The 12,765-nt window shown below is 36.3% G+C and overlaps 1 long non-coding RNA gene across 1 annotated transcript in view; it reads left to right on the forward strand.

Annotated features, from left to right (window-relative positions):
* Positions 1–228: 228 nt before the first annotated feature.
* LOC140634685 (uncharacterized) overlaps positions 229–12,765 on the forward strand; it is an 89,221-nt gene continuing 76,684 nt past the window's right edge. The window contains exons 1-2 of the long non-coding RNA XR_012032077.1: positions 229–356; positions 7,100–7,245. This is a non-coding gene — a long non-coding RNA (uncharacterized lncRNA). The remainder of the gene's footprint in view (positions 357–7,099; positions 7,246–12,765) is intronic.

The raw sequence follows: 12,765 nt of genomic DNA on the forward strand, positions 1-12,765 counted from the left end.
GGAATTTGAAGCTCAAAAAGTCCACCCTTAGGTAATTAAGCTAGATTTAAAGTAGACATAGAACTAGAGTACAGGCTCTGAATCTGAGGCCATGGGCTTCTTTTCATACTACAGCTGCTACTATTACTTTGAATTTCACTAAAATAGCCTAGATGTCATCAGTCGGGAGACATCGTCTTGACTAAGATTCACCGCTGCCTCAAATAGAGGCTTCTATGACGCGCCCAAGCTTCACTTTATGTACATTGACACAGCATATCTCCACATTTGTCATTCCCCTGCCTTTCAAGAAAACTGGATTTGATTCTTCATTCTTACAAAGTGGTCTTCTCCAAGGACCAGAGTATTGATTCACCGTGAGTTTAAACTTTGGTTTAAAAACTTTGGTTTTTAAAAACCAAAAACTTTGGTTCTCCACCCTCCCTCAAAATTCTCTCACATAAGTCATTTAAATAATTGGAGATAGTCTTCTTATTCAGAATGGTTACATTTCCCACTATTCTGGTTGTTAGGAGTAGCAATGCACTTTAAAATGACACTCTAGGGACACCTGGGTGGCTCAGTCAGTTAAGTGGTTAATTGTCTGACTCCTGATTTCAGCTCAGGTCATGATCTCAGGGTCATGGGGATTGAGCCTTGAGTTGCTAGGCACTAGGCATGGAGCCTGCTTAAGATTCTCTCTCTCTCTCTCTCCCTCCCTCTGCTTCTCTCTCTCTCTCCCTCTGCTTCTCCCCCACATGCTTGTGCACTCTCTCTCTAAAAAAAAGTAAAATAGAATGACTCTCTAAGAACCTGAGTCAATGCTTCAGATACCGTTTTGACCAGCACAAGGCTGAGAAAAAAATCACATCTCCTTTGTTTTGAGTTATAATTCTAAGTCTACAATGAATTAATTGGATATAAGAGAAAGAGTGGAATAAGAACAGGGAAGTGAGATGACAGGATGATTTAGATAGTCCCAGGTTAGCCTTAATCCTTACATCTATATAGTAGAGATTCCAAGGTGGGTACATATGCTATATGATTTGATCCTCACAGCAAGCCATTCTGGCAAACAAGACAGTATAGACAAGGCATAATACACATTTTCTTATAAAACCAAGTATTAACATTAAAAAATTGCTTAAAGCTGTGGGTACCCATGTTGGAACTTTCTCTTTGTGGGACCTAAATCATTGGCGTAAGTGTATTTCCCTCAAAGAGGTAACTGTCATACATCTGACCCTTCATCCCAGTGTTAACCAACAAGGTTTAGATCTTGATAGCAAAAACACAGGATACGTTTTTCTACTTGGACCTCTTTTTTTAAAAGATTTTATTTATTTATTCATGAGAGACACCACAGAGAGGCAGACACAGGCAGAGGGAGAAGCAGGCTCCCTGCGGGATCCCAATGAGGTACTTGATCCTGAGACTCTGGGATCACACCCTGAGCCAAAGGCAGAGGCTCAACTACTGAGCCACCCAGGCATCCTCCTACTTGGGCCTTTTAAAAAACAAAATTTACAGTACATTAGTGCTACACAACTGTCATTCTTCTTTTTTTTTTTTCCTCTCTCAAAATCCCACTATTCACTTTAATTTGGAACATAATCACTCAAGTGTAAGATCTTTCATGTCTTTAGCATAATAGGATCATCTTAGAGTCTTCATCTTTGTTTTTTTTCCCTTGAATATTCAGCAGTGTACATGTATATGTGTCCCTGTGCATACATGCACACATGTGTGTACGTGTCTGTGGAGGAGGGAGGATACATTTCTTACTTTCATATTTAGAATTCTGGCTTTAAGATTGAGACCCTTGAGAATGTGTTGAGATTAAGGGACTTTGAGGCTGTGTTTATTTGGACACATACACATCATGACCTAATTACAGTGGGCCCCACCAGGTGTGTTCCCAGGTTCACTTCTCTGGTGTTCTGGTTCCCTTCTAGCTCCCCAATGTGCCAGATGTTTCTTAAATTGCACTCTCATTCAGCAGATTTGAAATCAGTAGGGCTTGATGGTAAAGGGAGGGGGTTGTTGCTTCTTAATTTTGTTTCTTTCCTTTGAAGCCTCCTGCCACAGCTGTGCACTAACAAAACTATCTCAGCCCCTCCCCCAGTGGCAAATTTCAGTTTTAGGTTCTAAAGTTTCATTAGCCCAAGCAATCTCTCCTGGAAGCTATTTCATTCCTCATAACCGTAGGCAGAAGCTAACACTCTCAAAAAAAAAGGGAAAAAAGAGAGAATCTTATTGTGGTTTTATAAGTGTCTCTTTGATGCCCCATTGCAGGTGCATATACGAGGCTGCCGAGCTTCAAGATAAGCTCCATGGCTCAAATCCTGTCTGTGGTTTTGTGTAAGCTGCCCCTTCCTCTTCTAGAGAATTTGTGAACTTTAAAGGTTATTACTGGGAAAACTCACTGGTCCAAAGAAACCTTCAGAATGAGAAAAATCTCACTGATTATTTTGTTGAAATATTCTTAATCTTTTTTTTTTAAGAAAAAGTGTTAAATTGATGCCAATCTCCATACTTTGGTCCAAGTTTACCACACTATGTTTAGAAATCATTTATCAATCTAATTAAATATCTGTTTTCTGCTCCTTTGTCCCAGATTTTATGCTGGACTCTAGACTTAGAAAGATATATAAAATACACTGTCCACCCCACCCTCAAAGAATTGTAGTAAAATTGGTGTGAAGCCTACATAAACCAATAAATAAGCACAATACATGATGATGAGTGCTATAATCAAGATTCCTGGTGAGGTGTGGTAGCAAAGGAAGAATTCAAAATTCAGACTGTGGAGAGAATGTGAATAGTGAGCACTGGATTCTATTTACTTTTCCATTTCTCATTTGTCTAAGAAAGGATAACTAATAGTCATGTCAGATATGTAACATAATTTTTTTGATATGTAACATAATTTATTATAATAATATATAATTATTGATTGTTATACAGTTATTGAAAACTTACTCTGTGCTGGTGCTAGGCAATGTATGAGCATTTATCATGTGTTACTTTGAAACTTAAAATAAGTTTATGAGGGGAATACTTATGTTTGTTATTTAAGTCAGGTTGTTGAAAAACACCAAACCCAAATTTTCATAGTATAACATAATAATGGTTATGCCTCAGTTAAGGTGAAAGGCTCTTTATTATAGTTTTCTGCTAACTGATGATGACTCAAGATTCAGGCTCCTTCCATCTTGTGGTACTGCCATCTTAAGCATATGACTTCCAAGTTCTTACAGAGAAGACAGAGAAAACCATGTTCCATCTCTCAAAATCCTCTTAAGTCCCACTTTTCATTTCACAAATACTGAATTACTTATAGCTCTTTGAATAGGCATACTATTCCATTCATCCTTTTCTTTGCCCATGCTCTACCCTTAATCTGAATGTGATTTTCCCTTAATTCCTCTTAGAAAATTTCTATTTTACTTCTGTAGGTAATATTTTTGCAAAGATTTTTTAAAACATTGTATAAATTTTCAAGGACTTGTTCCTCCTTGTATGATGCTAAATGCTAAGAGCCAGGCTTATAGTCAGGCAAAAACACCATTTTCTACTCAAACATGCATTGTTCTGATTCCACTAAATACACCAAAAATAAAACTCATTTTCTCACTGTACTCTTTTATAATGAGTCTTATAATCTGTGGATGGCATGATTTTCTTTTCCCTAACATATAGTCGTGATTCCCTCAGCCTTGAAATAGACCTCTTAATGGTCCTGACAGTGCTTTTTCTACAGCACAGCTCAGATAACCTCCCCTTTTCACACTGATGTGGCCACCAGTGTGATTCTGGTCCTCATTACCTCCCTATCCTGACCACTGCAGTGGCATTGCAATCTCTTCTTCAATATATTCCACCTTTACTTCCAAACATATATTTCTTCCTTTTTATCTCCATGACATCATTCATAGTATAGTGACTTGTAGGGAAAAGATACTTAATAAATTACTTTGTTATTGACAATTATAATGACAAAGATCTGTTAATGAATGCAAACGACTATCCACATATACTTATACAGCCTCCATATTATATGGAACCCATGAAGATGATTACCACGGATAAACTTTCAATGTTTTTAGAAATCCAAAGATCTTGGAGGTAACATTGAGAAATAATTATATATAAGGTGTGTACGCACACAGACACACACACACACACACACACACACAAGTGAACTCAATCCATCCTATAATAATGAAACTACTCTGTCCCAAAACGTTTCTCCCAACAATGCAAATTTCTTAGGGAGCTCTGCTTCAAAGCCTACCCACAGCCATATCTTAGAAGGTAAATATATAGGAACCATATATAATAAGAAGGGCTCCGATCAGAATGAGTAAATGAAAGGGGTCTGTTTGTCTATTTAAATTATATATATATTTTACCAGTGACTCCTCAATCAGTAAATATAAGTCTAGAAGTACATAGGGCATATAAAGAAGTATATTATTCCAATTAAATTATACAGGCCTTGCTTTCAAAAGTTGATATTCACACTTGAGGTGAAATGAACTTCCCATAGTGTAGAAATGAGGAACTATAAAAGAATATGCTGAGAAATTAAGCCAAATAAAAATGTAAAACTTCTCAAAAAAAAAAAAAAAGCCAAACTAAGAAACAGACTCTTAACTATAAAGAGAGCAAACTAATGGTTACCAGAGGGAAGGTGGCTGAGGAGGGGAGAGTGTAAAATAGGTGATGGGAATTAAGAGTAATTATCATGATGAGCACTGAGTAAAGTATAGAATTGTTGAATCACTATATTGTACACCTGAAACTAACATAACATTGTGTGTTAACTATATTAGAATTAAAAATGTTTTTAATGTAAAACTTCTCTAGGTAAAAAAAGCAATGTATAAGTAAAAGACAAATATCAAAATGGAAAATAATACTGGCAGCAAAAATAAAAAGGGCTAATATCATTAATATACAATGTCATAAATCAACAAGGATTCTCCAGGAGAAAAATGAGCAAAGGATATAAATTGGCATATCATAGAAGATAATTATAAATGACTTGTAAATGTATGAAAAAATGCTTAATTTCACTAGGAATAAAAAAATTAAAACAAGGTATAATTTTTCAACTGTCAAATTTGTAAGGATCAAAAAAGAGAGTGTTCAGCTTTGGCAAGGTTTTGAGTAAACAGGCTTTCTCATATATGGCTACTGGGAGTTGGAATTAGTTCTACTTTTCTAGAGGGTAATATTGCCTTAAAAATATGAAGAATGTACATAAAGTTGGTCTATTAGCTTTACTTATAAAAACATATTCTGAAGAAATCACTAAACAAATTTAAGAAGATACATGTATAGGGATATTCATTGCCCATTATTAATAGTAAAAAAATTGAAGATAACCTTAATGTATAATAGTAAGAATTAGTATATAGCACAGCTATTAATACGACTTAGATCTATATCTTTTAAGATAGGAAGATGCTCAAGATGTATTGATGAGGTGGAATTGTAGACTGGAAAACAATCCATGGAATATTAATTCTTGAGGAGATTTGTGTATAAATAAAATTATGAAAAGATTAAAATAAAATACAAGTGAATTTAAGTCTGATTTATACAAGTAATTTTTTTCTTATCAGTATTTTAATTTTAGCATAAACGTGGGTTACTTTTGTAAAACATACATAATTTGTGCTTTTGATTTAGCATAATATAGTCTTAAATTTAGAAGGAATCATTAAAATAATCTAATCTAGTTCATCCTGGAGACCTGCACTAGAATCCCCTGTACAAAGCATCCCTGATGGATGATAACTGAGCTTCTCTTGAGTATTGCAGATAAAGAGGAAGCTGCTATTCTATGTTCTATTTTGGGATCTTCAACTATTAATTTTATTTTTTTTCTTCTGTCAAACTGAAACCTTTTCCCAATACTATCTACTTATTAGCCTAGTTCCTTGTACTCTGGGAAAGTAGAGGAGAAACCTATTTCTTTTTCTACATGTCAACCCACCAACTCTTTGAAAGAAATTATTATGTTCCCTCCTGGCTTTCTTCACAAAGATATCAAAACCCATCGCCTCACTGATGGTTCCTGTCTTTCAGCCCCACTCTTTCCTGAGATACACCTCCACATTCCTCCAATCTGTGGCTGAATACACACCTTTGGGAACTGGGGATCAGAACAGGGAAAACAATAAATGATAAGGACTTCAGAAAAGGAGACCATCTCTGTGGTTGGGATGGTAAGGTCAGATTCATGGGAAAGATAAGACTTACTAGAGATCATGTAAAATCTTTGACTTTCTGACCACCATAGAAGGGAATAAAGGGTCCACCAGGCCCCATGACATTAGAGAATGTTTCCTTTTAATGGTCCAAATTTCAATACTAGACAAGAATTAAAATGTGCCTTTCATGTATTCATCTTACATTCTTTTTTACTCCTTTCCTACTTCCTGTTCCTTTGCTATTTGGGGGTAATGCCTAAATAAATAAATAAATAAATAAATAAATAAATAAATAAATAAATACCTGAAATGATGTTTGCCTTCTCACACTCCTTTTCTGCTGTTATTAAAAATCTTAGTTTTTAATACTTTGCTTGTTATTGTTCCATAAGCTACTTCCTATATATAGGTTTCAAATCTCCAGTGAGGCTGTAAGTCGGGCAGGTGTCTTTAATTTCTTCATCAGCTCTCCTCATGCCCAGTCCCACTTGACAATGCATACTATGCCTAAAAGATTAGGTTGTTAAATAAATGTTGTCTTTTTATTGTCTGGTGATGAGTTCTCTGTGATATCATCCCATTATACCCAATCCCATATGTGAAGACCTACCTCCTGTACTGCTTGTCACATTAGGAGAAAGAATAAAGTCACAGTAAGTATGCTCTTTGCTGAATTCTTATCCCTTCCAGTTGTAGATACACTCTCATGTAGCTACTTCTTACCACTTACTGTGGCTTTTGTGAAATTCCCAGTAGAAGATAGTATTCTTTCCAATGCACAGTTTGGACGCTCAGAGCAGAAAGTGAGAAAATTCTGGAAGCTATTGAACATTTAATCTAAGACCTGCTACCAGGCTGACCCAGGTTATCTTTGCCTCTTCCTCTTTTTCCTGTAGAACTTTCCTTTTCTACTGACACCATCTGAGGCTCTCCAAAGTGATTCCTCTTCAGAATTGTGGATTTCTGGTTCTCAAAGCTTAGGATCTACCCCAACTGATCCAAGGGTCCAGAATATTTTCTTCCCAGCCAAAGAGACTATCAGGTAAACAAGAGGAGATGATCCTACTTGGTTAATGTATCTCTTCTGTACAAGAAAGTTGGGTGCCTCTGAAGGAGTTGAAGATTAGTTTTCACTGTTCACTGAAGTCAAGAACTGAATTAATGAGGTGTACAGTCAATAGCCGACTCACGATCTTCCAGCTGAGGCCTCAGACCCAAGGCCTGATTTGATTATCACATTGCATTTATCTTGCTAAGATATGTCAATGGGACAGACCCTTGGAAGTATATGTAGTAAGCAAAATCTATATACTCAATACACCACTCCATCTTTACAGTCACTACCTTTCCTAGTTACTACCCAATATGTATCAAGTTTTATTCCCACCTGTGTCTTGAAATAGATGCTAATTTTAATAAAATATTTACATATTCAGCAGGAAATACTTTATTATAAAGAAAAAAAGTTTTCAGAATAAATTGAATATTAGTTATGAGGGCAAACTAGATAGTTTTTTATTTGACATATTGAGTTAAGGGAACTTCGAAGCTCTTACCATATAAACAAAGTTTTCTTTCTCAGAAATAGCTCTGAATGACATGATATATCACATAACAGAAATACCATGGCCTGAATTCATTACCCATACATACTTTATTCCTAGTTCATTTAGGATTAATAAATTAAAGCTAAATAGAAAACTTCCTTGATAAAGTTTTTAAGAAGAAAATGTCTCCAGAGAATGAAAAGTTCTCTGGTGCTATATTCGTATGTCTGTGCTTGCTACTCAAACAACTATTTCTACTCAATGCCACTGGCCATGGGATAGATGACCAACATCAATCTCCTCCCCTGAAACACCAGATAATAGCAGATCTCTAGAGACAGAAAGGGAGTTCAGATTTGCCTGTAGTGGGATAAAGCTAAACTAAGATGGGAAGCTGGCTGGATGCTGAGCCTTCAACAAAGACGATGGGAGCAGTGATATGAAGAGAGATTTTTGGTGGAAGATGTGAGATCAGGAGTGACGAATAGTCAAGTGGTATTTGTCTAAAACAGCCCAGACCCTAAACATATCATTTTCTCTTTTTTCTCCCAAAGTCAATTTAATCCCGTGATTAGTATCTCACCAACCAAATCATATTACAATTCATCAGTGAATTACTACAGAGGTGTATGATAGGATACCTCATGAAGTTGTGATGTAATACTGGGTTTCTGTTATTCTCCCCTTATTAATGTCTGACTTACCAATGCATAACCTGGATATATAGCATCTTAGGTATTATCAACTGCCAACTGGCACCTGATTCCAGTACAGAACTAGAATATGTGCTGAGAAGGATAACACAAGCAAATTCTCTTCGACCTTCTCATGAATGCCACATCCTCCTCAGAACCAAGCCCATGACTGACTGACAAGCCCAATGGAGAAGGAGCAGAAAACAGGAAAGCGTGTATTACACATTGCCCTGCATTCATCAGACCGCCCTTCAGAAAGGGGAAATAACAACGAGTGAATGGTGGGAAGTCATTTTATCTGCTAGAAAAATATGACCTGTTCCCCACTCAAAAAACAAGTGGTTGTGAAGCAACCACATTATTTAAAGCTACAAGGCAAACAGGAAGAGGCAAACCAAACACCCAGGCCCTGAGAACTTCCCGCAAGTGCACCCCTCAGCTGGGCTGGTTTGCAGTCATGATGGGCATGCTGACAGGCTCCAGTGGTTGCTGTGAACCCAGAGCATTCTTGATGAGAAAGGAAAGAGGAAAGGAAAGTGCTAGTTCCTCTTTAGTGAGCTATTTGGGAGTCAGTTGCTCATTCAAAGGAATAAATGATTTCTTGAACCAGCCACCATCAGTTTAAGCACTGCCATCTGCTAAAGAAGCCCAATACTAAAATACAAGCTTGGACGATGTAGAAATCGCCTAAAACTGGAAGGCAAAAGAAGATACCTACAAAACCTCAAGGAATGGTAGCACTTTAAAATCAATTGGCAGCACATGTGGCTGTGTTGGCAGAATTATTATCATTGGAACTTGCAAGGTTTACAGGTTGGCTGAAAGATTCTGCAGTTTTGAAATATCTGATACGAGCAAATAGACATTTCAGGAGCTATCCTGGGATGACACTCCCCAGCCTCAGGTCCCATCTTAATCATACTTTGAAATACCTAGAACTGCATTTCAGGACCACCTCTGAGCTAAGTTGTTATTTTGTTGCACAAACCAGCAATAGGTCTTAGTAGAGCAGGGGATGAGTACTGTGACTTTACTGAATTAAGAATCAATATTATTTTTTGAGTGAGGGTCCTGAGTTTGGAGTGACCGTTCCACTGTTATAGAGCCAGCCAGTCAGTGTCAGGCCTCTGTGATGAGAAACCTTCTCCTTTTCCCTCTACATTATAGATAATGCATATCTAGGGGCAGTGGTGAGATGATGCTCCATGGTAGACGGATTTCTCACTGCAGAGAAAAATTCCTTTTTGGGCTAGAGTGAGCAGTCATGTGGGAAAAGTTGTCCCTTTGGATACAATGGAAAGTGTGAGTCCACAGCTTTCCCAGAACCCAGAAACCCTCCAAAAGGTGGAGAGGCAAAGACCTTCACCTTCCAGATATGGATTACATAGAAAAATGTACCACTTGGCTGACAGTGATATTAATGTATGTTTTCCCATTTCTCTCACTCCTCTGACAAGATGTAGTGTCACAGAGAACCAAATTAACACACCGGGAGGTTTTGTCATTAAAGAAATACAAGCTCGCTTTGATTATTGCTGGCAAGAGAGCAGAGTGTGCAGTGCAAACAGCAATCCTATTCTCAGAACTAATATTCTGCAGACAGCATGGCTCTGTCTCAGAGTATCTTGAATTGGGAGACGGGGGTGTAATTTTTCAAATCTAAAGGGACAAAATGATTTCCAAGCTAGGTACTTAAAGGTATAGCTAGCCATAGATTGCAATGAACACAGCTGTCAATGTTGCCATAATCATAAAAAAAAAGAGAGAGAGAAAGAGAAAGGAGGGAGAAAAATTGCAAGAACTGTTTCTAGTTATATTTGTATGAACAGAATATGTTATTTGTGAGACTAAGTGAGAAAGGCACTTATAGAAGGGTAAAACTAAGATTTATTTATCTGAGAAAAGTTATCAAATATAATCAGGCAATTTACTGCAAGAGCTTTAAGAGTCTTAACTTTATTGTTGTAATTGTTGTTGTTTGCCTTTGCATTTAAATGAAAGTGTTACTGTTTTAGGTATCTTCTTGAAATTTACTTATATTTGCTGTTTTGCCATTTGATTGTAATCTGTTGATTATGGAAAAACAGATTGCAGACCAGACATCAGAGATACAGATTCTAGTGCATATATTTTCCTCACTTATTTGTTACCATTGATAAATTATTTCACCTCTTGAAGTCTTCGTTTCCTCATCTGAAAATAGGAAGAGTAATACTATCTATATTGATAATCTATAAAGGGTTATATCAAATAGCAAAATTAACAAGAAAGTGCTTGGAAATCTAAGTTTTGGCCTTACAAAGGCTACAATTGTCTCAATTAGGCTATTTAAATCACATTGATGTGATTTAATATGGGGTGCTGGGAACATAAAAAAGCTGTACATTCTCTCAGAAATGAAACATAGATTTTGTTTTGCTGCCAGAAATAGCAAAATCATTAAACTCATCTGAGACTTGATTCACTGCTTATACATTCCAAGACTTGAGGAGACATGAGCTGTACCTACATCACATAAAATATAAACATAAACAATTCACATAATTGGCTCAATTAATTGTCCCACAATCAGTGCGATATTTAGTTTTTAAGGCCATAGGTAATTACATCCATACAAAATAATTTGGATCTGTAAAATAACCCAAAAGGGTATAACCAAAAGGAAAGTTTAAGAGGATGCTTTATATTCCCAAAATAGAATTCCTGAGAGGGAAGAAAATAATAATTCTCACCAAAATGATGAAACCATGGCAAACTGTGACTATGAGACAAGTACCATCCAATTGTGGACAGAATAATGGTAATACAAGTTAAGGATTAGTCAATCTTAAAAAAAAAAAATTAGTCAATCTTTATCAACTAGTAGAAGGAGGTATGAACTTAAATCTAAAGAATCAGGTCCCAGAACTAGAGTCAGGCAGAATGGATAAGAGAACATCAGCCCTGTGAATGCGTCAGCTCAGGGAATAACAACACTGTTTTAAGAATAAGTAAAGAACATTCTTAAAAGTTTAAGTTGTCTAAGGTCATGAGAACATTATAAAGAGAAATTTTTAAAAATAACTCTTAACCATAGTCTTCAGTTGAGCTTTATAGAAAAGGCTTAAATTTAGATAATTACACTGCTGTAAAAACATAAATACTTTTTTAAAAAGAACTTTATGAAAATTATGCTAAAGAAACTGAATGGCTATGCTCTGTCAGATACTAAGGCTTTTCACATGGAAAGTTTAGCCACCAAAATGGGCTTCCAGAGCCATTTTAACATATATCCATTGCCAGGCAAAAAGTAGAACTGGGATTCATTTTCTATCAATTAAGAAAGAAACAAGGGTTTCTGACCATATAGATCCAAAATAAAGGGCTGAGGGATAGGTTTTTCTCCTAAAATGGATGACACATTCTGAGCCCCAAAGCAGTATCCCTTGGATAATATTTCCTTCAATACATGTACTTCTCAGATTCTGCAAACTCACATAATGTATTTGAAATCTAAATAATTCAAGTCATGTGTAAAACTATAATTTTATTCCTTTATTACTGAAATTTAACCTAAATCTCAATTCCAGCTTCCAATAATGATAGAAAGCTGAGCAACTGGAGTCAAACTAGTCTCTTTCTGTTTCTACACTCAAGTCTCAGAGGAATCCCCCTCTCTCTCTGCATTCTCTATGAAATGAAGTTAAATTAATGTGAGCAGAAGTTTTTAATTTTGATGCTGTTTAATGTATGATTTTTTTTCCTTATTGCTTTTGGTGTCATTTCTAAAAAAAAAAGTCTACCCCAAGGTCATAAAAATAAATACCCTGTTTTACTTTAGCAAACAGAGCTTTTATGTGTAGATCTATAGCCCATCCTGAATTAATTTTTGTGTGTGGTGTGAGGTAGAAATCAACGTTCATGAGAGACACCTAACTCTGGGAAATGAACAAGGGATAGTGGAAGGGGAGGTGGGCGAGGTTGGGGCGACTGGGTGACGGGCACTCGGGGAGGGCACTGGGTGTTATGCTATATGTTGGCAAATCGAACTGCAATAAAAAACATATATACATACATACATACATAAATATTCTTTTTTCCTAGAAGTTTATCCAGTTGTCCTGATATAATTTGTTATAGAGACTTTCTATATTCTCTATTGAGTTGCTTGGGCTTCTTTGCCAAAACTACTGACAGCATATGAGTGAGTCTAGAAGTAGATTCCCTATTCTATTTCTTGGACCTATATGTCTGTTTATACACAAATGTCACATTTCCTTAATTATAGTAGCTTTGTAGTAAGATGTGAAGTCAGTTAATTTAACTAGTCCAATTTCGTTT

Source organism: Canis lupus, chromosome 6 (assembly GCF_048164855.1).
Source record: "Canis lupus baileyi chromosome 6, mCanLup2.hap1, whole genome shotgun sequence".
Classification (NCBI taxonomy): domain Eukaryota; kingdom Metazoa; phylum Chordata; class Mammalia; order Carnivora; family Canidae; genus Canis; species Canis lupus.